The sequence below is a fragment of the Poecilia reticulata genome, chromosome 23, assembly GCF_904066995.2.
Source record: "Poecilia reticulata chromosome 23, P_reticulata-male-v2, whole genome shotgun sequence".
Lineage (NCBI taxonomy): Eukaryota > Metazoa > Chordata > Actinopteri > Cyprinodontiformes > Poeciliidae > Poecilia > Poecilia reticulata.
Window position 1 is genome coordinate 4,162,393 of NC_088852.1, and position 23,899 is coordinate 4,186,291.

The 23,899-nt window shown below is 42.0% G+C and overlaps 1 long non-coding RNA gene across 1 annotated transcript in view; it reads right to left on the reverse strand.

Annotated features, from left to right (window-relative positions):
• LOC145550239 (uncharacterized) overlaps positions 1–23,899 on the reverse strand; it is a 77,166-nt gene that overhangs the window by 18,466 nt on the left and 34,801 nt on the right. The gene's annotated exons all lie outside the window — the stretch shown is intronic.

Sequence of the window (23,899 nt, forward strand, 5' to 3'; positions counted from 1 at the left end):
ATTCATGCTGACTCTAAGCTGGAGCGCCTGGGCCCCTAAATGTCTTACTGAATGTGCATCTGTGGTGGGAACAAGTTTGACCGCTTTAACACATTTACCCACCAATAAAGTCCTGTTTGCTTCAGCAGATCCAAAAAAACTCTACAATTACTTCTGCATGTTCCTACAGAACCGTGCAAAAGATTTCACACCTGTTGAACTTTTCCTCACTCAAAAATCAACAGCTGTTTCCATTGACCATAAAATTGTGCAATTTGGGATTTACGAAAATAAATTTGCTTAATGAAAAGAGTAATTTTGAAAAAAACTCACGTTTTTTTTGTGTTTATTAATCTGAGGAGACGCAGTACATTTAGAAAAAAACTTGCTAGATATGGAAAGTTCCAGTTGTTATGGATAAATGAGCATATTTATTCACTCAGGATATTTAAAGGACTTGGTACAATTAAAATAAGCAAAAATATCCAGGCAGAGATGTGAAACTTAGGTCTTATAGGATTAAGGAGCTTTCCGCTCCAACGCCTGAATCAGGCGCCTATGGAGAGCCATTTCAGCAGAACTTAAATAAACAATTTTGGCTGAAATGGCTCTCCATAGACGCCACTTTTAACGTGATAAAGTGCGAAACACTTCATGAAGTCTGAATACTTCGACAAGCCTCTGTACATTCACTGCACATGTGCGGGAAACACGAGTTGCCGTTTAATCACAGGCTCATTGAACATGTGTGGAGCATCGACTGTTTTTGGCGCCGCTGCAATCAAGCGTCCCATGGCGTTGGATCCCGAAAAGAAACTCCGTGACTCTGTGCAGTCTGATATTTGCGATGACACTGTGTGTTGGCGTTTTGCGCGGCTGCATCGCAGCATGAAAGCTGATGTAAACCCTGACTGGGATCGTTCTCTGTGAAATTAAATTTGCATGTTTTCCCTATGCATGAATATGTTTCTCTCTAGGTAACCTTGCCACAGCACAGAGAACAGCAGATCTGGGAGTTATAAAACGAGGAAATGCAAATTTCTTTTATTTCCAACAAAGTATAAACAAAAGCACATCATTTATAAGGGGATAAATTAAAATCAGAGCTGTTGAACTCTCTGTAAAGGAGCCGTCAGAGCACAGAGATACAATTAATTGTAACTTTTCTAATTCTTAGAAAGATTTCATCATTCATTTATTCATTGAGCGATTATTTTTAGGATTTTATTCCCACAAAGTGCTTGATTCAACCAGAACCGGAATTTTAAAAAATTAAATAAAAGCTAAATCCAGTTAATTCTAAGGTTTTGGTCACAGAAAAGAAAGTTTAGCATTCATTAACACTAACTGTTGCAACAGATTTATTTTTAAAATTATAATAATTTCAAAGCTTAAGTCTGTTCTACAAAGATGAGGATAAATCGAGGTTAAAGGAATTATCTTATACAAGTCTCATCCTTCTTTCATTTCGAGCTATAAATTAATTTCTTTGAGAACAAGGTTTGTCCAAGGTCACACTCGTCTTTTCGTGAATAACAGACGAGTTATTAAATGGCTGTGCCACAGAAAAACAGCCCACTCATAAAGGAACTGTTTGAAGTTGCATTGTGATGCTCTCTCATTGTTATTTAATGAACTCCGTTCATTTTTCCTCCAGCAAAATCCATTAAAATCAATCATTTTTTGCTTCGTTTTTTCCCCCCCTCTGCTCTTTTTCCTCTTGCAAACCAAACTCTGGCACAGGAGATGAGAGAAAAGTCTCAGAGGCACCGAGTCAGTAAATCAACTAATCTAGCTGCAGCCTTCGTTCAGACCCAATTTATGTGCGCATATTGAGAAGAGGCAACGCTACGTACATCAACAAGTCCAATCATCACCAACTAATAAACGCCTATGAATGTGTAAGAAGAGGCGATATGAAAGGAGATCACAGATACCCTTTACCTTTGTTGTAAATCGTATGTGCCATTTGGATAAATGCTTGACACATGGTGCTGTTTTAACCCAAATTACCCCCCTGCCTTAGATCTCAGAATTGCCTAATTAACAGAGAGAGAGAGTCCAAAAGCCTTTCAAGGTTTACACTTTAAACAAAGCCGGTGATCAGCATCGGGAATCTGTTGTTCCCTTTTGCACCTGGAGGCCTGAATGAGTGGCGACAGGAAGGGAACGCCGATTGTAGCAAAGCAAAACCTCCTTCCTGTTCACTGCCTCGTTTCCAACCTTTCAGACGCCAAAATGTGAAACTTAATGGTTCCAGAAAAAGAACCAAAGACATAAGCAGGATGACAGCTGGATTTTTGTATCTGTGTAAGCGTTGCAGAATTGCTGAGGTGGCCATGAGAGTGCGCTTCTGTCTGTGGGTGTTTTGTGGATCTGGATCAGGCCTACGAAGGAGCTCTCTGAGGTGTTTAGTTGGGGATCCTGCAGGAGTACGGGGCAACAACACGTGACATTTTGCAAGTCGTTCCAGACGGGCGTTGAGAGGAGACTCCTTGGCATCCGTGTCCCTCAAACTCTTCCACCGTCTCCTGCATGTTTTGTCTAAATATTCAACGTTTATTTAACGTGATTCAGTGTTGTCGCTGGATGGATTTGGATAAATCAAATGCGGGGAAATATTTTCAAATAGTAAAACTTAGAACTTTGTGGACATTCCAGTATCCGCGCTGATCATCTTCCAAGCAAAATACTTTCTATTCCCGTCTCTGTAGTCGTGACTTGACTGGTCGTAGATTAGCATAAACCATGATGGCATTAAGACGGCATCTCAGGTCTGTGGCGTCTAGTGAAAGCAGCCGCTGTCTGAGGTGATATTTTACCTTTTTGGATCAGAGCGCATGTTGAAAAAACACACTGTAGTTTCTCACACTGAGACCATTGAGACTGAAATCACTGCACACCTTCTTATTCTTCTGGAATGCAGAGATGAAAAGTGTGAAACGAAAGCGAACAAAGGCAGAGGGGAAAATAAAAGTAAAATACCCCTCGGCTTCAGAGGACACATTTACAAAAAGCTTTGATGTTTGAGAAAAAAAAATAATCTCATTCTCTCATCCTCCTCATCTTTACTCACCAAGTTCAGTTGATTTCTTTTTCAAGTGTCATTATATTTATTCTCTGCACCTTGTTCTGCAGCAGTTTCATCTGATGAGACAGCCTGGCTTTACCTCAGAGAGAGAAGGAGACGGCGTTAAAGCAACACAACCAAAACCAGCCGAGCGACGCATGCAACAATGCGAGAAGAGGTAGAAATCGATCCAGCATTTCAACTCATTCCCCTCAAGGATGTTGGAAAGAAAGAGTGACTGGTAGCAGCAGGAGTCTTAACATGGAAGAGCAACCAGATAATTGAAGGGAAAAAAGCTCAGCACCTAATTCCATTATCAGGCCGTCTCTGCTGCAGACGTGTGCGTGAACTTTGAGGGAGAACTGGAGGCGAAAGAGAAACACTTTTTACCGTCAACTCGAGACTGAACAGTAATATGTTTTTTCTTTTAAATGCACAATTATTCTCTTGTGTTTATCTAACTTTAATCCTGTCTTAACATCTGAAATGACTGATGAGGAAAATAAACTACAGATGATTAATCAGAGAAAGAGAGATAACGACTAGTGTGTGTGTGTGTGTGTTTCTGCAACAGTGTTTAGTTTTATAGTAAAACTTTAAGTAATATCCAAATGACCTGGTGGGAAGAGGCAGCATCGGTGTAGTCCAAACCCAAAGGGAACCAGGCTGCTACCGCATCCCACAAATGAACATCTCACTGACTCTGGCTATAGGTGACCCTTCTTCACCCTCCACAAAATACATCCAAGGACATGATATTAAGTTTTCAACAAAGACTGGGCTGTCAGGCTTCTACGTTTCCATCGACGGTTCAGTGAGGGTGAAAATCTAATCCTCTGTTCGGCGGCCAGAGAAAAAGCCAAAATGCTTCGCATGAGTTCAGAAGCTGGGTTATTTCTCAAAGTCTCAGTCAAGAACGACACAGGAACTTTTCCAGGGAGATTAAAAGTCAGACTCTGCCGCTGACTTACTAAGTAACCCAGACATGAAGAGTCATGGAGGAACTTGTGGGTTTTGTTGGTTTTTTCAAGCCATGAACTGAGCATGAAGTGGCTACGATGTCCGCCGTCGGCTGCAAGTTTGTGGGAACGGTTGTCATGTGGTGGAACGTGGACCGCTTCCTCCAGAACCAGAACCAGAACCGGCTGACTGAACACGGTGGCTAACGGTTCATGTGTAATAAAACACAGTGAGCTTTGATTCCTGTTGGACTGAAAATCTGCAAATTACTTTTCCAATTACTCACAGATTCACTCGTCAATAAATCCTGCATCTTCATTTTGACAGGCAGGCGTTCAATACCAATGTCTCAAACATTTGATCTAAAATTATGATTAAATCTTGTCTGTTTGATTTAAAATCCATGTGGCACCATAATGAGCCTCAGAGGGTGAAGCTTAAACTGTGCATAAACATGCATTTTTAATTTTGCAATCTGCTGGAGCTTAATTAAATGTTTTGTTGCTCATTAACACGTCTCACTGCTGACTGGAGTGTTTAATGGTTTCTCAATGCATATTTTAATCAGTTTCATTTTCAGTCGCAAAGAAATCAGTTCGCCACAATATAACTTACATTTTATTTACCATTAACAGATACAAATAAAGATGATGATACAAATTTTGACCAAAAAAGTGAAGAAAGTTAAGCTGCAGCACTTTTTACAACTGGGGCTGCACAGTGGTGTAGTTGTTAGAGCTGTTGCCTTGCAGCAAGAAGGTTCTGGGTTCAATTCCCAGTCTTTCTGCATGGAGTTTGCATGTTCTCCCTGTGCATGGTGGGTTTTCTCCGGGTACTCCGGTTTCCTCCCACAGTCCAAAAACATGACTGTCAGGTTAATTGGCCTCTCCAAATTGCCCCTAGGTGTGTGTGTGCATGGTTGTGTGTCCTGTGTGTCTCTGTGTTGCCCTGTGACAGACTGGTGACCTGTCCAGGGTGACCCCGCCTCTCGCCCGGAACGTTAGCTGGAGATAGGCACCAGCACCTCCTGACCCCACTGAGGGACAAGGGTGCAAGAAAATGGATGGACTTTTTTCACATTTCTTCACAGTAAAGCCACAAACTTCATTCCATTTTTTTTTTCTTGTAATAAACAAAACAAAGACGCACATAATTTTGATCTGAAAGGAAACAGACTTCTTAGTATTGACTGAATTTTAATAAAATGACATCAGATTTATGTGGCGCTTTATTGAGACACTCAAAGATGCCTGACGATAAAATCATTCACACTTGCACTAAACACAACCACGAGGTCGCTATCCAATTACCAAGATGATCCAAAGTTTTCTTTACCACTTTATAGCAGACATGTAACAACATAAAGCCGCTCGCTTTGTGCAGAGCTTTGTGATGTAACACAACGTCGTGTGAGTGAGTGCTGACAAAGGAGAGATGACGGTGAAAACAAGCCAAATAAATCCATAAGCACCATGTTGGAGCTCACTGCCATTTTCTGCTGTCACCATCGTTTTATTCCCCCGTTAATATTTCCCCTCCTCTCCCCTCATCTCGCTCTCTCTCTCTCTCGCTCTCTCTCTCTCCCTCCCGCAGGCCCTGCTTGCCACATTTGCTCCACAAGCATAATATCCACCTGGTCCTGTCACAGCGCCTGACATTTCATTCCCACAACGGGGCAGATAGGCAGGTATGGTTTGTAATTTAAATTCCCAACAGAGAACCTGGGCGAAAAGGCGCAGCGCAAGTGGGGGAAAAAAAATAAATAAATAAAAGCCTCTCTATGAGGAGTATTACGCCGTTCGCATGACTCTGAATTTATGAAGTGTGCAGATCTGGCGTAGCTTGTGTACGAGACCGACTACTTGGAACAGGATGGCTCAGCGGTGAAAGTTACACTCATGAAGCAGAGAAGAAAAATTATGAGGAGGCACAGAGGAATCAAGCTGCTTCTTATCAGAAAGAGAAACAGAGCTCCAAATGACGTGATCTTTACGGTGCTGCACGATGGAATATGAGGCTTTATCAACTTAGTCAATATTTTTAATGTTCCACTTTGCAGAAAAGGCTGAAGTGGTTTTATGTGTGGATGAACCTGAATAGTGTTAGTCCTTAGTAACCTAGTGATGAGCCTTTGATCACATTTTAACATATGGACACACACATCAGGGCTGCACAGTGGTGCAGTTATAGAGCTGTTGCCTTGCAGCAAGAAGGTTCTGGGTTTGATTCCCGGCCCCGGTCTTTCTGCATGGAGTTTGCATGTTCTCCCTGTGCATGGTGGGTTTTCTCCAGGTACTCCGGTTTCCTCCCACAGTCCAAAAACATGACTGTCAGGTTAATTGGCCTCTCCAAATTGTCCCTAGGTGTGTGAGTGTCTGTGGTTGTGTGTCCTGTGTGTCTCTGTGTTGCCCTGCGACAGACTGGCGACCTATCCAGGGTGACCCCGCCTCTCACCCGAAACGTTAGCTGGAGAGGCACCAGCAACCCTCCTGACCCCACTGAGGGACAAGGGTGTAAAGAAGATGGATGGACACATTCATTCACTTTATTATAACACTAAATGCTTTAGCAGGTGTTTCATTTCATCTGTGTTTCATTTGCAAACCTGAACTGCAGAAATGGCAACTTCTCTGTTTGACGTTTGTGTTTTATTGGCCCAGATGTCGTGTTTTTTTGTTGTTGTTGTTTTTTTTAAACCACAATACTGGTGACAGATTTAGGCCTAACCTCGTCTTACATATACGGAAAACTTGTAAGGCTGTAAAAAGTGTGACTGGTCTCTTAAAAGCGCCGAGGCCTGACCTTGACGCCATTAAAGCGCTAATTTGACTGACGAACGCTCCCTCTGGGTTGTGATTGCCTCCTAATCCTCATCGTCTCATGTCCACCTGATTGTTTCACGGCGGCTGGTTGCCTTCTGTGATTGAAGGGGAGGAGAGGGAGGGACAGTTATGAGTGAAGCGCCTTTAAATAGAAGTGCGGCTGTTCATTTCCCTTTTCAGGGAACACCGACGACCACTTGGGTGAAACCAGCTGCTGATTTAAGACTGGAGGCTCATAACAGGGCCAGGGCAGAAAATGATGTGGTTCTTTGGTTTTGTGTATGAGGTACACAGGTTACAATAAATGCTCATGTCTGTCTGCAACGTAGGTCACCGTATCAAACACTAGCTTGATACGTGTTTGTAATACCGTCACATTAATATTACATTTATGCAAAAATCACATAAACATCAGTTTTTGCCTGTAACTGCTGTCTTCATACATGTGACGTTACTGCATGAATGAAAAACTCAAACAACAACATAATCAGCACAAAAATGGTAAAAATACCACAAAGATTTTTCTGCACCAGCATAGATTTGTACGTTATATGGACTTGTTAAAAAGAAAAAAAAATCCCCGGCTGTATGTGTTTTTAAGCTCCAACTGTAATGCAAGGTTAAAGGTCAGATAAGAAAAGTGCTTGCAGTGAGAGCCATTTATCAACTTCACCTTTATGACTGCTTAAACAGCTCAAAGGGCCGTGACTTCAAAACAATAAGCATTACCCGTCTGAAACCGCAGCCTGTTGGGAACAAGGTCGACTGGCGAAGCAGGGGTATTTTATGGAGCCGTTTTTAAAAAATAAGGTTGATGAAAATGCAGGAGGAGAGGGAAAATGATGTGAACCCCCTCTGGCCTGAGCTGCCATGGCCCAGAGCGAGCTGCTCATTACTGCCACCGGATAACACCGAGTTTCACAACCTGCACAGATTATTAAAAATAAATCAAGATTCAAAAACACTCCGCTGGCCTTCCAACTGGATAGTTTCTCTAAATACATTCTCCAACTTCTGATGCAGAAATCCAGAATCGCTGTCCCGTTCCCAACACTCCAATCTAACCCAACTGCTTACTTGGAGCTTTGATTGAATCTGCACTTTCTAAATCAGCTCAACTTCCACTTTCCAGTCACAGACGTCTTCGTTTGTTTTCAGCGTTTATCTGGTACCATGAAAACAGACAATCATGGAGGTCGGAATAAAATAATACACTGGGATGTCATTTGGTTGAGCTTTTCGTCCCTGTAGACAAAGCTGGGGTAAACATGCAACGCTGTGCAAAAGTTTTAAACCAACCACGGGTTCTTTATGTGCTTTAATTTTAATGACAGAAACGGTAACCACTAGTCTGAGACGACTAGAGCTCGTCATGTTGGTTTGTGAGAAGAAAACGTGTTCGATTTGTCAGCAAAACCCAACAAAAACATACTATTTTGGCTAATTGAGGCACTAAAACGTGTTATATCATGGAGCTGACTTAATATTTTCTACAACTGTGAATGCAGGTCAAAGTTATGATGTTGTTTAAACAGAAACTACGGCTCGACGTCTCCTAAGGTGTGAATTAGTGGCTTAAAGCCAAAGAAATGTTGCCTGAGACGGCTCAGGTTCCTCAGCAGTAAAATGAAATCAAACTGTGTATTATGTCCTCTAATGTTTCATTGTTCTCTCTTATTTTGTCTCTGTGAAGACGCTGGAGTGCAGTTCGTTATCTGTAAGCTCGGCCAGAGACATTCGAAAAACAACGCTTACCGCCGTTCCACAAATCGGTTCAAGGAGCAGCAAATTAGCTCCAGCGGCACAACATTCAAGCATCTGATCATGGTTTCACTGACAAAAACAAACAGATGATAAATCCACCCACAGTAGGTCTGGATTCGGATCCCTACAGCAACACGCTGCCTTTCAGGCTGCCAACCGATGCAGCTAATCAACCTGTGCTGCCTGAGAAAATGGCTTTCATTTGCCAAGTTGACCTCAGGGATTGTAATGTTCATTCAGAGACATCTAATTGTTGACTCCACTCCCTCAGGAGTCTGCAGCACTCCTCTAAGAGGAGCACAGGGTTAGCCACAGGCTGAGCTTAGCATATGTATGAAATCACTAATGTGGCAATAAATGCTCTGACTGAAAGTCACGAGAGCGGGAAGTCCTGAGGAAGCAGAAACGGCAGCACCTCTGCGTCTGCATGAAATGATTTTACAATGACCGTTTATGGCTCAGCTGTGACCGTTTGCAAAAAAACCCCAGCAGCGAGCGGCCTCAATCACTCACCGTCTCAGTTTATGGTTTAAAGCATCACAGGAAGTGGCTCTGATCCCTTTTATTGCAGACAGTTGAAATTAAATGCGTAACATTTTTTCACCTCAGTTTGAATTTGATTCAGACTAAAGGTTTTCTCTTAGACCAGATTGGATAAGACTGCTGAAATAAGGAGTGGCTGCATCAGGCTGTGGCTTCGCCTTATCAAGTGGCAGATGAGTTTGAGTGGCATCGAAAAACAGAAGGATTCGAAGCGAGCCACTGGAGACGGGGAGTTTCTGTAACAAAACAAAACCAGATGTTTTACATTCTCTAAGAGTCACGTTACGGAAAACGCTGTTGAGATTTGCAGCTTTTTTCCCCCTGTTTTCTGCCAGGTTGCTTATCAAACATACATGTGTTGGTAACAAGCAGCTCTGCCTGCAGCTGTTTCAGAGGAAGCCGTCTTTCCTGCTACTTGTTTCAATGTGGAAGTCAAGATTGTGACCGTTTGTTTCCAAGGTGTGAAAAAGGCCCTGAAGCTTTAAGTGACAGCAACGTTATTCCCTACTTCTTTCACAATCTGTAGATGTTTCAGCGCAATTAATGATTCAGCTTGAGAGGAGGAGGCATTTATCGTGATCAAGTTCTCATAAGAACTGTGATTTATTTTTGACGAATAAATTCCAATTGATGATGTTTAAAAGCTCACAATAAGGTTATGTTGAAAATAAAAAATAATTAACCCCCGCTCTCCAGGAATTCATAGAAACTCACAAAACGTTTTTGTTGTTTGATCAACAAGGACAACATCAGGCTCACACAGCAGAAACAGACTAAACGCTTTGAAAGGTTCAGATTCGGTCTGCAGCGAATTATAAAGGATCAGAAGCAGAAGCCGCAGAAAAATAAATACATGGGAGTTTTTCAGGAAGCGACGAACATAAAACAAACGGCGTCTGCCGCAACAAGCCCTGCACTCCCAAAACACTAAAACAGCACAGCTCACAGTCAGCAGCAGCGTTACTATCAGCGAGAAACATTTGGAGAGCGAAGAGACGACAAAGTTCAGTTCAGTACTGCTGCTGCACATGGGGAATTAAAATGCATACACTTCTATATTCTAATATTTTGTGGAACATTAGCGTCACAGTTTCAGTCAAACAGCAGGAACTAGCGACCAATGAATGGAGCACTGAGTAGTGAACCTTTGGTTTAAAGCTTCTTCTGGCTTCACTAGCGCAGGGAGTCTACAGGAAGAGTTGGCGCCCCCATGTGGTGAACTGCATGGACTGCAACAAGGAGGCGACCGCAGAAACACAAACTGACTCCCTGGAACCTAACAGACATTCATGGTTTGTATCTGGAGGGATCCTTCATTATTCCCGTTGGTTTTAACATTTATAGTCCTGTTTCCAAGCAAACGTGGAATTTACACTGAAATTATGAGAGAATAACAAAGCAGAAACATATTCAGAAACATTTATGCATCAACACTCATCTGCCCCACATGAAAGGCATCTCCTCTCATTTTTCCCCTTTTTTGTATGAATTTGTTTATACCACAGGAAACACAGTCAGTGTTACTGGAAATCTGATTACTGTAAGAGTTGGAGGATAAACTGGAAAAAAAGCTTTGGATATGTTTTATAGCGGCAGCTGGTGGAGCCAATAAGTGTCAAATCAAGTTGGTTTGTTTAGTATATTTCAGCCACACGGCAATTCAGAGAGCTTTACATGATAAAAACATAATAATAAACATTACATTGTGACATGAGCTGTTCTCAGAAACATTTACTCAAAATTTTCTCCAATAAAAACTGAATTTTTATGAAAGCAGATAATGAGATCAAGCCAATGCAACAAAAGGTCAACCTATAACACTTATACTTATTTATCATGTGTTCCAGTAAATGTGCAGAAAGCTGTGCAAACAGAGCATCCAAGTCAATCTGGCTCCTTTAAAAGAGCCTGAAGCTCCTGAACCACTTCAGCAAACTGTTCAGCTGGTTAGGATCACAGAAAGAACAAGACTGGAAACAAATTTTAAACAGCTGCGACATTTGGGCCATCAGGTGGACCTGCAGTAGAATCAGAGCATCGTCTCAGGAAAACCATTCAAATTCACTGCAAACTTGGTAAAGTGACTCGAAAAACTATTTCAGCTCAGCAGAACATCATCATCCCACTCAGATATAGTTTTCACTACGGCGTCATGGGGGCAATAATGAACTGGTTTGTACCCAGTGAAGAAGAAAAGAATTGAAAAATAGAGAATAAAGTATTTCCTACACAAAATAGTGTTGTAGTTTTGTTCCGCTATAGAGATAAAGGATCCAAACTGGTAGAAACAGTAAATCTCTCCCGACTTCATTTTTGAAAAACAAAACCTTTGGGGTATTTTCTCCTCATATCTGACATGTTGTTTTCTGACCTATGACCTTTAAAGGTACGAACAGCTGAGCTTGAAGATGTCGACACGGCTTCAGAAACATTATGGCAACATAATCCATCCATCCATCCATTTTCTTTACACCCTTCTCCCTTAGTGGGGTCAGGAGGGTTGCTGCCAGCTAAGGTTCCGGGTGAGGGGCGGGGTCACCCTGGACAGGTCGCCAGTCTGTCGCAGGGCAACACAGAGACACACAACCATGCGCACACACACACTCACACTCACACCTAGGGACAATTTGGAGAGGCCAATTAACCTGACAGTCATGTTTTTGGACTGTGGGAGGAAACCAGAGTACCTGGAGAAAACCCACCATGCACAGGGAGAACATGCAAACTCCATGCAGAAAGAGCAGGGCCGGGAATCGAACCCAGAACCTTCTTGCTGCAAGGCAACAGCTCTACCAACTGCGCCACTGTGCAGGCCTATGGCAATAAAATACAATAATCTAAAAATCATTATTTTACTTTGCAAATATACTCTTAATTTTGAAATGTTTCCCAATTATTGTTCCTTTTTTCCTTTATGGGTTATATTTTATTATTTACTCTAATGTAGAGTAAATATATGTTCTTACAGCTATGGAGGTGTGTTTGGTCATCAGGTGAGTTTTCACAGTGGAGCAGGAAGTTGAGGAGGAAGTTGTGGAGGAATCCCTCCAAACGAGACGTACAGATAGAAATGAGGTAAAGCAGCCAAAATAACGGGAAGCTCAGTTCTTCCACTTATCACACTATTGACAACTTTCAAGCTGAGTCTGAACGTCCTGCTGCTCCTTTTAAGCAGAGTCCTTGATGAGAGGATAGACTCCAGCAGGAGAGTTTCGCAGCAGCGGCGGCGGCAGCGTCGGCGGCGGCAGCAGCAGCATGAACCACATCCACAAAATCAGCAGCATGAAGAAAACAGACAAACAAAAAAAAACAAAAACGGGATTTTGGGGGGATTTACAGACTCAGAGGTTTTTAAAAAGCTGTAAACTTTTAGATATAGCAAATGAATAGTTATTTAGCAGGTTGAAGACTTTGGAGTGTGAATCCTGACAAAATTGGCATTAAATGTATAAATAAATAAATTACTTTATGAAGTAAATAATGAAGAATTTTCTTATGCAGTGAAACATAAATCAACATTTATGGTATTAATTTGACATATTCACTGTTATATAAAGTTCCATTGTATTTTCAAGCATATTGTTTTATTTTTTTATTTTTTTAAATTCTGAAATCATTTGAAATTTTTTTTTCTCCTAAATCTGTATTTTATACCTTTTAATTTATTGTCACCTGCTTTTTAAATTATACATTGATTTATTTTCTCCTCTTTGCATTCTCTCCAATCCTTTTCATCCCCTTCCTTTTATTTTTAAAATATCTGTACACCCCCTTTCTGACCTTTCCTGTCGTTTTCTCACAGGTGAACTTTACTTGCTAATTAAGTTATTTTATTCAAGTATATCTCAGTAAAAGCAGCTGAAATAAAATAAATACAATTTGATATATGAAGATGTAAAAATGCATTTAGATCAACATTTTACTTTAACATAAAACTCATGAGCTCCTTTGTGTTGCACAGATAGTCATGATCTGCTAATTAGAACGAATATTTTAATGAATTCACCTTCCAACTGAGACCAAACGCAAAAAAAAAGTCAGAGCTTTTGTGCTTTTGGATTATTATATCAAAGGCTGTTCATGAAGACACCGAATGAACTTAATCGTAACGCGACTCTTTTCAATTTCATTCTTTCTTTGACTCATTGGCAGCGAGCGCCAATTAACTTCTGGCCTTCAGCAAGTCATGAACAGCATGCTTGAGCCAAATACTTAGTTATGCACCCATATGGTGTCGGTTTTTCCCGTATTATCACCCTGGGGGACAATAGCATTAGCTAAATGCCTTGGAAGCAAATACTGACACCTTCCAGTGAAAAGCTCAGGTCCACAGATTCAGAGGGAGAGGGGAGCCAGCTGGAGGGACGGGGCTAGGATGTTAAAAAAAGAAAGCAAGAAGGAAACATGTGTCAAGTTATTTCCTCAGACTTCATGGAAGTGAAGCCAAGATGCTACAGTAACCAGATGGACTTCCTGAGAGCCATATTTTAGACTTCACACCTTAACCAGGCGCCGCTTTGACAACATCTGGTGGAAAGACTTGACAGTTTGGGATGTGTGCAGATTTTGTAAGTACACCCCCCAAACTCTGCCCGAGCATCATGTGCTGGGCTTAAAGTTCACTTTCTGAGCAAAACTTCTCCTTGCTGGCACGTCGTCTCACCGAGGGATTCTATTTCTGATTTGGTGCAGGAAACTCGCCGAGCTCTCGCTGGCTGGTGACATCCTCAGCCTCACCACTGTGGAGCTGCATCGAGGTGGACAGGCGGCTGGTCAGGCAGGTTACTCAGCACCAACCTGGATGTTTTCTACCGTTCCGATTGGGCAGATGTCACAGATTTGGCAGGAAGGACCAGAAAGCACGCTTTCTGTATTTCCCCCCCCGCATTTTACTTGGTTGGTTTTTATTTTAAAGGCATCATCTAATGACAAAGGCGAGCTGCTGTCTCAGACATCAACATTAAACAAGTCTTTTGACTTGTTGGAGCAATCTGAGTGATCCTTATTTATACAGACTTTTTAACGTGGCCTTTCCCAGGCGTGCTGCTTTGGGTTTGCCCTTCCTTCCTTTTTAACCATCATCCCGTCTAACAGCAGATATTCTCCTGAAAACAGATCTCTTGGTACAAACTTATGGCTTCAAATAAACAATCACACTGCAGAAAACAACATAATGAACATCTGAAATTCACAAGAACTGGAGACCTCCTCTAAAAACACTCATAATGGCTCATTTTACAGTTCAAACACCAAATATACCCTATTATGTATTAATGCCATTTTGACATTTCTGCACGAAAATCAATGGCAAAAGTAGAAATGTGCCAAAGGATTTTAGATTCAAAGTGCATTTTTGACATGTTCTGTCAAAAAAATCCACAAATTTTCCTCAAATAATTCTGTATTACATTCCACAGACAAATCCTTCTATATATCTTTCAATAGGGAGTGCCTATATATGGAGCGTAAAATGTTTTTTAGTCTAATTTAGAGATTCCTACCTGATGCTAAATTAACTATATGACTTTCTTTCAAAGAGCGTGGGGATCTTTGAACACCTTTAGCTTAAGGTGAGATTTTAAACCGACATACTGAGGCTTTCACATCTTACACTTTTCAATCTATCATCTAAAAAAACGTTAAAAGTATGGCACAGCTGCAAAACCTCGAAGCTCAGGCTATGGGAATGGCTTCCTTCAACACGAGCTGTGAGCCAGACAGAAGAAATGAGAAGACGGAGTTAAATGCAGGGCAACGCTGGAGGGAAACCTGTTAGAAACTGCAACTGAAGTTCACCATTTAAATCAAAGTACCGTAAAACAGCTCATATCCAAATCCAATGAGAATCTCTGAAAACTGATGTTCATAAATGCTCTCAGTTCAGTTTGACTGACCTTGAGCTGTTATGCAAAAGAGAAAGGATGAAAGTGTCTCCTGATGTGCAAAGCTGATAAAGACAAACCCCAAAAGGACTGTGTGTGTGTTTTTTCCTCTAGGTCACACATAATAACACACAAACTGCTTTCTGGACCGTCGTAAAATTGACAGAAAGAAAACTGAGAGTTAATCTGGTTGGCAGTTTGCTGCTCAGAGGAACATGATAGATTTTATTATGAAATAGAAACCATAAAAACCTACACTACTATATTACGAAACCTAAAAGCTACACAGCCTAACAAGGCTTTATGCAGTGCTGGTTACTAATAAACTCTCTTTCTTGCATCTAAATAATGAAAAAGACACCAGCATTTTTTTCTAGCCAACACCAACTGTTCAAAAAGCTGTTTGACTTCTTCTGTGCACTTCTTCTTACCTCTTCACTGATATGGATCATCGGATTGCTGTGAAAATATGGGATTCTTCTTTCTACTGCACATTTCTAATAAAGATGATATGCAAAAAAGGGTTGTTGCCTATGCAAACATGTCCAAAGTTAACATAATAAAGCTCTTATGAAGCACTTCTCTTGGTTGCTGGAGTGAAATAATTCTAAAAACACATCGGTTGCTTTTACAGGAATACTTCCAAAGTTATAATTAAGGCTTAAACCACAAACTAATGTTTTGGGGATGCTGGACCACTGCGCTCAGAGTTTACGTTTTCAATAAGTCATTTTCTAACAGAACAGTGGTGGAGGAATGCTAATTGTAAATCCTGTGTTCCCACTTAGTTCTGAAGGCGAAAGGATCCGCAGGCAGCTTCCTCTCGCCATATGTTCAGCCGACTCAGCTCCGTCTTGCAGGAGCCACCTCAGCCCCGCGAGTCTGCAGAGGAAGCCGACAGAACAGCCCAAAGTCATAAATGACGCAAACGCTCCCCAAAAAAAGAGAGAAGCTCTGCCAAAGCTGCTCCCAGCGACAGAGGGTTTGTCTGTTCGCGCCGTTTTCAAGGCGTTAGTGCCCTAAAATACAATGGCATCCAAATACCTTGTGAACTGTGAGCTTCATTCCAAATGTACTCACAAATTACAGGTTTTTTTTTTTCACAAGTCACTGCTTTTACTGCACCAGCAGCTCTCAGTGTCTGGGAGTTTGTGCATTTTGAAAGTGGAATGTGTGAACACTCTTCTTTGACAAAAACCTCAAACATCTTTCTTTGCTGAAGAAATTGACTAAAAGCCGACCTGCAAGCAGATTCTCACACTTGTGGAAGCTTTCTGCAACGACAACAAAGCAAGCAAACCTAAAATTATGTAAAGGAGGCTTCAGAGATGCAGAGCAGAAAATGTGGAGGAAGTTCAAACCAGCATCAACAGCGTCTTCAGTCAGAGGCTTCTTCAGATTTGTCACAAGACCAACAGCTACTGGAGCTCCATCGCTGCCCCCAATGACTCTTTGAAGATACTTTGACTACACAAGTTGTGGCAACAGTTCATTTCCCTGCAGGACAAATGAAATATTTTTGAATTGATGGAGACGCTTGGATCTGTCGCCTGCCTTCATAACAGGACAGACGTGTTGCTGAACATCAGAAATAGCTGATCATCTTCACGCGTGCCAGACTGCTGGTGAGCCGAGAGGAAAAAATGTGGTCAAAACACGCTGGGTAAATTACAAAGCGCCAGCGTCCATTGTGCCATAACTAGCTCCAACAGCTGGTGTTACACAGGGAGAAGTATCTATTCACACTTTAGCACCACAACAAACGGTAAAACATTCCTGATTCTTATGGCTTTTGAGGCTCCGTGTGTATTTGAATCGATTGTTACCTGGAGATCAGAAACACTAAACACAACAAAAGCTTCTTTATGAGCCTGTTTTATCTCTGCACACCGAACTTCCTCCCTGCATCATCTCACGCTCTGAACTGAATAATCCTTCATCAGCTCCTCTGCTCATCGATTGTCAATCATGAATTTACCGAGCTGCTATAGCAGGTGACTGTAAAATAATAAGAGGAGCGTTGCACGTCAGCAGGATGACAAACTGGATCCCTGAGATCCTGACAGCTCAGGGGAAACTGAACCCAGCTAACAGGCAAGACTTCAGCTGCCAGAGCTGCACAGAGGGGAGTAAATGAGTGCTTAGCCTCATTTTGCATCATTTTCTGAATGCGAACATTAAACCCATCTGGACTGAATTTAGTAGCTGTAATCCTGTGAAGTTTCCACACCTCCACAATGCTTCCGTCGCATTACAGCTCAGCGTTTAGATGTGATAATCGTTGTGAAGTGAAAGCAAAAATTGTTGGTTTTTTCAAAAATTATTTTCCCAAATTCGAATCTAAGACGTTTTGTGTCCGTATCAGTTGAAAATATACCAGTTTTCAATCAATTTAACTAAACATGAGGACTGAATACAAAACGCACACCAGCTTCCTGATTTTTAACCACAAAAATGTGAAAACTTGCATCATTTTCATCCCATTTCATAACTTTTCATTGCCGTTTTTGTCTTCCACATGAAGTGGCATGAAGTTGAGTGGCAAGGAACTAGAAAACGCGGATCATTTGTTCAAGGAGCAGAGTTCGCTGCACTTGCATGTGATTGTGAATTATAAACGAGTCGACTGCACTCCTGCGTAAGTGTGTGTGTGTGTGTGTGTGATGATATTTACAGAAAGCCAGCAGTGACTCTCTCAGTGATCAGTCCTTCAGCTGGGAGACGTATCGTTGACACAGTGAACTCCTCCACTGTAATGAGGCTTCTGTGTACACAGACTCAAAGCATAAGTGCATCTTATGCTTTGAGTTGTATAAAATGTCCCATTAAGTTGAAATGGCAGCTGATTTATGGCTGTAAAGGTTCAGAAAGTGAAGGATGAGTCAGGATCAGGCTGGTTAATCCTAAAGCGACGGCAGCGCAGGTCGTCTCTGCCACAGAGGAACACACCATGTTTTCCTTCCTCAGTTTAGTAATTTCCAGTCAGGATCGATCTCCCTCCTTAACAATTAGAACTCAGATCAGTGGAAATCCTGAGCGGTTTGGAGGGGAAGCAGGTAAATTTGACCCAACGTAGAAAAAAATGCGTCTTCCACCAAAACACGGAGGATAACTTTATGTTTTATAAGGCAGCGTTACGACAAAGTGTGTGTGCATTTGGGCGGCTGTCTTGTCCTCCCTGGTTGGGATCCAGACTGGGCCGACGCAGAGGAGAAGTGTGAGAAATAACGCTGGAAGGCTGAGATGAAGCGTTTGTGTGCAGAGGCCAGTTGGCGGTTCGCTGCAGCTGCTGGATGAAAGCTGAAGAAGACCAGTGATCTGCTGCGCAGCACACTGCTGCAGGAGGAGGACAGCACCCCTCTCTCTTCTATTTTCTCCCACTTTGTGTTTCCCTCCTCCACACCCAGTGATGCATCAGGGTCAGGGGTGGTGGAGCTTTGGGGGAATCGAACCGGCCGGCGCCTACTCACCGCGGCTCGACACACACAAGGAGCTCAGGAAAGGAGAAAAAGAGCCGAGAAACTGAAATCCCAGCAACACGTTGTGTGTGACTCCATATTTAGCTTTTACATAACACAATTCTGAAAGCTTTTACATTATGGTCAGAATCCGGCAGTGGAAAACTTTTCACCTTGGGACGTCCCGACCCGACCCGACCCGCCATGGCCGACTCTAATGCTGCCTCATGCACACGTTTCCATGCATCATCAACTTGCATAATCCAATAACAAATGAATGACGAAGCCTCATCGTCGTCTGTTGAGAGGCGTTTTAAAGTGCTGCGCCTGAGCAGCTGCTAGAGCAGCCAGTTCATATTCTGTTGGTAAATGTTCCTCTGCTGGAAATCCTTACAAGGAATCCAGCTGCTAACTCTTCAACCCACCTCCACCAGGTTCCCTTTAACTTGTTCCTCTGGACGAAAAACATCTGATTCAACACATAAACTTATGATCTGCTGGCAAAAGATGAATATATAATGGTTGATACGCTCCAAGCTTTACAAGGATTCGAATTGTTGCAGCATCAATACGGAGATCTGAAAGCTTTTATGCATTCATCCAGTCTTAATAAAATTAAAAACAGACAGTATTTTTAACACTGAAGTTGCAGAAACATGTCTGCTCCAATGTTTGGTCTTTAAAGAAAGTCCTGTCGACGTAAACATTTCACATTCCCTCCATCTGGATGTCGGGTAAAATTTCTGCCCTTCAGTTTGCAGCAGTGGGAGCCGCATCCTCGTCTTCCTGTCGTTCTCCTGCTGCCGCCCCGTTGCTTCGAGGAGCAACGTTTGCTTTTGGAGACGACATTTCACATGCCCTGGATGTAATGGCTGCTTATTTGAGCTACTGCTGCTTTCATCATCTCCACCCAGTGGCCGTTCTGCTCCGACATCAGGAAGCCATTTTCCTGCACTGCTGTCTGTAAACCAGGGAGACGGAGATCGATCTGGAGTTTCTGAAGTACTAAGAGCAGCCGCGCAACAAAAGTCACTCCATGCTCTTTTGTTTTTGATTTTTTACAAACTTCAGCATGTCATCAGATTAACTAGATGTCTTCTGATTGGCTGATTCACTGATAATGTTGACAAGAAACTAAACAGGTGAAACTTGGTTTTATTAACTTAACACTATTATACAGTGATGAAACAATCGACTCCCAATCGCTTCTTAAAACTTTATTTGTTTGCATTTAATTCAGTTTTATTTTTATTGTATTATTCTATTGTGTTATTATTCTTTGTAGCGGTTTTAGCCTGTTTTAAAAGCGCTACATAAATAAATGTAGCATCATCAGTGCAGTGAGCCACTGCTAAAAGCTTATTCCTCCAGATGTGACCATTTCTAAAACAAACTGTTCGTTCTTTGAATGCGTCCTTATTATTTGGCAGTGTGGGAAAAGCTATGATATCTTCTGGTTTATTTTAGAAATCATTGTATGAACTCATTAGATGCACGATCTTCTCTCTGTGACTCACTGGCCAGGAGGCTCAGCAGGGGGCAGGCCGGGGGGGACGCGTCCTTTCAGGAGTTACTCTACAATACCAGCTATCTTTGGAACGGCCAACAAGACGAATGGAGAAAGGCTGGAAGAGATTAGAATCTCTGTGGGTTGGCAGAAGAACGACCTTTTTGCTGTTCCATTTGGGCGAGCTCTGCCGACTTTAATATTTACATTCTTATTTTCAGAGCCTTTGACATTTTTATCTCATTTCTCAGCAGGTTTTTAAAAAAAAAAAGGAAGACTCTTCTGGAGAGAAACTTTTTTTTTCTGTCCGAGTTTACAAGTTTTAAGTTCTTCGGGGAAAAACAAGAAAGAAACAACAACAACAAAAAAAAAACAGTGTTCAGCTTTGCATTTCAAAGCTCCGACAGAAGGACAATGAATAATGTCACAGGATGGCAAATATCAGGGGCAGGGATCTGTCCTCCCTATTGTTTTTCTCCGCTAATGTCATCAGTCACTAATCAGCAAATGAGATCGGCTGACATGCTGCAGCTTGGTGCTAATGAACACAAGAGGTGCTAAACCACAGGAGATTGAGTTATGGAGGTGGGTGATGAGAAAACTAAGTGGTTGTGTTAAAGCATGGATCGTCATCACGCTTTGCTTTTTGTTTTAATAGTGTGTAATGTGGCTCCGATGCTCCTGTGCATGCAGAAGCTGCAGGACGTCAGGCTGACCATAAACTCTGATTGAGGTGAGAACTGGGAAACGTCCAAGGAAGGAATGACTTTAAAGGAGAGGGGATGTTGCAGGGGAGGAGGCGGAGGGATACGGGCGGGGTTTGGGAATCTTTCAGGTGTAGAAGAGCAACACGGCAGAAGCACAGGATGAGGAACAGGGCTGCCTGGGGTTTGACAGAAAGACATCAGTCCTTGGTGACAAGGACAGAGGCCCTTATCAATGGGCTGCATTCTGCAGAGACACATGCAGGGGAAATGCTCAGCTCCGTACACTTTGTCTGCCACCAATGAAGAGACTCTAAAGACTTTGGTGTGGCTCCCCTCTGTGGGTTTGCTTTGGGTTTGTGTTTTTGGTCAAACACACACCACATTTCAAGCCCAGAACATGTTGGTTTCACTTTGTTACATCTTTTTTCCATAATCCCCTTAGAAAAAGTTCTGAAGGTTTGTGACTGAAAAAAAAACTTTCATAGAAGAGGCAACCACATGCCTCTAGAATAGGGTTGGGGTAAACTCTCCTTAATTGTGTCAAATCTGAAAAACCTACTTTTAGAGTTAAGCTAACCGACTCCAACACGTTGCTTCCTCCACAGGTCAGGTCTGCTCCGTTTCCTCCTCATCTCCAGAATTTTCTAATAAATGGATTTTTATTTTCCCTGCACAAATCAAAACAATGCTTGAAGCACATTTGCCGAAAAAACTGGCTTCAAGACCCAAAACCGAGGTGATTTTGTGGATGTCCTTAATGAGGAAAGAAAAGTCAATGTTGTACTTTGAGTTTTTCCTTTTCTGCTCTCTGAGGCCTGTCAGCAGACTGCTCTCCTTTACTCATACTCAACACGTTCTTCCTCTGTGCCTGAGCTAAATTAATGAGGAAAAATGGAACGGCAGCTGCTGCCTGATTGTGTGGAAATATTTTAATGTTCCTAACATCAAACGTGTTTACCATTAGCTTGAAGAGCCAGACTTATGGAGTTTGACTGCAGAGACATAAAATATCCATAGAACAACGTCTTACCAGTGAACATCTGCAACACAGTTAAACTAATAGAAGGAAAACACAGACTGGTTATATTAGACACCACATAGTTTGCCAAATATAAGAAATAGTGACACTTATTGAATCAAACTTGCTTATTCACACCTGTGTGCATCAAGTCAGAATGCTAGCCAAAACTGCCAATTGCTTTTAAGTCCCTGGTTGGGGTGCTTGTTGGTTAAGTCTCCAAGCAATTGCATCTTTAACTTGTTGTCTGCGTTTGGTGTTCTGCACATATCATCGATCTTCATCAATTTTTGGCTTCACAATGAGTGCTGTGCTCCTTTTCTGTACGTTATATTTCTCAGTTTCACATACAATTAAAAATATGATATGTACCTTTTCACTTAGTTATATGAAACAGGTAGTTAGTTCCTCAGAGGTCAACACCTTTACTACTCAAAGTGACCAATCCTGAGCTACATTTGTTTTGCTTTGATCTCAAAAAGAAAACACATGTAGTAAATTAAATTACCTGAGATCTGACACTTTGGCAGAGTTTACATCCTAATGGCTGTTATGGGTATTGTAATTGTCTTAGTGCTGATTCAGTTTTTTTTACTAACTGCTGCAAACACATCCCTAATCCCTTAAGTGATTTACAGTGTAAAATGTCTAAATTGATTTGAAAAAACATGATGATCTTCTTAATTACGACTAAAAGGAACATAAACGCCCGGTCACCGGGTCCTCGCTGAACCATCATCAGTATTCTGGACAGGTACTTGGCCTGTAAACTGAAGAGCAGCCTGTGTCTGTAATCTGCTGTGAAAGCCGAGTGCTGTGAAGGAAACATCTCAAGCGTTCAGCGGGCGACGGCCGCCTGCTCCTTTTGCTACAGTCAATCTCTCGCTTGACTCTTCCCTCCCGCTCTGATGGGTATAGTGTGTGTGCGAGGGTTTCAGAGAAACACGAGTACACGCAGACAGACGGAACACACACACACACACACACACAAATACAGAAAAACTCTGCGAATCATCCATGCAGGGCGAGTAAACCCGCTACGCTGCCGGTGGGAGGTTCGCCAGCTGGACCCCCGTGAGTCGGGCCGGGGTGGAGAGTGAGGGGCGTTCGGCTGTAATGATTTGCTTTGGCTGACTCGCCCTTTCAAACCGCTTTAACATCTGATTGATCAGCCTTCAAATGGAGCCTTTATGAGGTCTAATAACACTTATTCAGAAAAAAGTTTGAAAGATGAAGTGGCAAACGGGAAACCTGCCTGCGGGCAGATTTGGGGAGATTTTTCTGCTTCATAGATTTCTCTCCTTGAGCTGACACCTGGGCTTTCAAGTTTAGTTTTCCTGAGTGGTGAAAACATGCTGAACTGTGGGAAACTGTAAACTGATGTGCTGCATTGTAATGTTTGGATCTGGACCAGCGACATTTCTTTACGTATAACGAGAGGTGGACAGTAACCAGGAACATTTAGTAAAAGTTAATTTACTTTAACATACTTTTTACTTTTACCTAAAATTGTAGTAACATATTAAAAAGTTGTCATATTTCATAAATTGCCACTATGTAAAGGTACAATATGGGAAATAACCTGTGGAAAAAATTTAGCTCATCTGCTTTCTCCCAGAGCCAATCAGAGCCAGGAGGCGGGCCTTGGCGCTGCCAATCCTGCGCATGTATGTCCACCACACAACTTCCCCTCTGTCTGCTATACTACAGCTCCTTTCCGATAGAAAAGCCAGCTAAATGCTCAGGCTAGTTAGCTTTAGCAATGATGGCGGATAACAACACTTTCTCCATGTTACAAGTCAAATAATCAAGTTGAACTGGAACTTTCTCATCCATTTTAAGGAATTATTGAATTAAAACAAGTTCCTACATCTTGCTGAAGTTGGTGCACTTGAAATGAGGCAAAACTACGATATTTTGCACTACAAACGAGGCTAAAATACTTGGTAAAATTTTATGGCTTTGCAGTGAAGTAGTTTGGGAAAAACCTGTGCAGGAACAGGGAGAAGTGGAAAAACCGAAGCAACATAGCACAACATCTAAAGGTCTGTAAAGTCTGAAATAGATATTTTTTTCAGGTTTAAAACTACTGATCAGACAACAAAGGATAGGAATATTTACATATCCGCTCAGCTTCTTTGACTGTTTTTGACAAATGGACAGACGAGTGTCCTTAGAAATAAAAAGCA